This window comes from Pinus tabuliformis, chromosome 7, assembly GCF_031772625.1.
Source record: "Pinus tabuliformis cultivar Carrire ecotype Pingquan chromosome 7, CPIR1, whole genome shotgun sequence".
In the NCBI taxonomy this organism is placed as follows: Eukaryota; Viridiplantae; Streptophyta; class Pinopsida; order Pinales; family Pinaceae; genus Pinus; species Pinus tabuliformis.
The window spans coordinates 1776623607-1776625288 of record NC_142293.1 but is presented as its reverse complement, the minus strand read 5'-3'; the positions used below and the strand labels follow the sequence as shown (position 1 = coordinate 1776625288).

General features: G+C 33.0%; 1 long non-coding RNA gene across 1 annotated transcript; it reads right to left on the bottom strand.

The window, feature by feature from the left end:
• Positions 1-229: 229 nt before the first annotated feature.
• On the bottom strand, positions 230-1213 carry LOC149255455 (uncharacterized). Its single transcript, XR_016266374.1, has 3 exons — positions 890-1213; positions 470-759; positions 230-331 (listed from the first exon to the last, which is right to left on the bottom strand). It is a non-coding gene; the product is annotated as an uncharacterized LOC149255455 (long non-coding RNA).
• Positions 1214-1682: the final 469 nt, after the last annotated feature.

The following is a 1682-nucleotide window of genomic DNA, read 5'->3' as shown; positions in this document are numbered from 1 at the left end:
TACCTGCCCTCCCTTGGCTAATATTATAGTTGTGACAATCATGAACAATAAGCCCTGAACATGTAAATCCTAGTATAACTTTTCCATTTGTTTCATATCAAAGTTCTGGAAAAAGTCTTGAACCTCACACCCATGAACAAGATCATACTACCTCGAAACCATTACAAAATGATAAATCATTGTGCAAACAACAAAATATTTCAGCTATTAAAGGACAAAAGTATTTTGTAGTAAAAAGGTATGTCTCACCCATCCTTTGTGCCACGTTCGTACAATGTTTAGTGCATCTTCACCACGTCACCTTTGTAGATTATACAATTGTAGTTCTTCACTACATAAAGAAGATATATATAGTTGATTATGAGCATCGGTAAAACATATAATAAATTTAGTAGCAAACAAATGAAGCCACAAATTAGCAAAAGATTCTTTTAACTGAAGTGCATTGCATATACGTTTGTTGACTCACCTTAATTTATGAACAATAACCTACATTTTCCTTCTCTGCTTCATTTCCGTTTCCACACCCAACAAACAAAACCAAGACCAAAGTTCTGCAAAAAGTCTTGAATCTCACACCCAGGAACAAGATCATATTACCTCGAAACCATGACAAAATGATAAATCATTGTGCAAACAACAAAATATTTCAGCATATTAAAGGAAAAAAGTATTTTGTAGGAGAAAGTACGTCTCATCCATCCTTTGTGCCACGTTTGTAGAATGTTCACTGCATCTTCACCACTTCACTTTTGTAGACTATAAAGAAGATATATATAGTTGATTATGAGATAAACATATAATAAATTGAATAGCAAACAAATGAAGCCACGAATTAGCAAAAGATTCTTTTAACTGAAGTGCATTGCATATAGGTATGTTGACTCACCTTCACTTATGAACAATAATCTCGATTTTCCTTGTCTGCTTCATCTCTGTTTCCACACCCAACTAACAAAACCAAGACCAAAGTACAAAAATATGTGAAAAAAAAGGAAAACAATTACAACACACCCAAAAAAACGAAACCTAAACCAACCAACAAAAAAACAAGAAAAAAAATCCAAAACAAAGGAAAACAAGTACAACATATAGCATGGCCATGCTCAAACTCAACAAAACATCCAAACAAGAACAAAAGAAAAATTGCAAACATCCCCTTTGCACATCATCTCTCCTACAATGTGCTCTCCTCCGCTGAAAGGAAAAAAAGTGGGCTGAAAAAAGGTTAAAATGTACACAGTTAGTAATGGTAAGCATGTTTAAAAAACAATAACTATACATAATAGGAAATGCACCTCCCCTAGAGTTTGTTTTATAATGATGGACACTCTCTTTGTATTCCATTTGCTAGTGCTCATCACAAGCCATCTAAAACAGATAGAAAATAAGATATTACAATCATTATATAAGTTAAACTGGAGAGTTGAATGCAATAATTAATCATAATAACAAATACACCTTTCTTTGACATTGTTATATAAAAGGGGAGATCCCATTTTGTATTGCACGAATTCATGCCCGCTGGAACAAGCCATCTGCAATAGATACACAAAAAAATATTAGATTTCTAAAATACGTTAAACTAGAGAGAGTTTGAATTCATGAACTTGTCATGCAACTTAGTCTGAGTCTAGTTATCTTCGATGCTATACCTCAAGAAAATATAGATTTTCTAAACT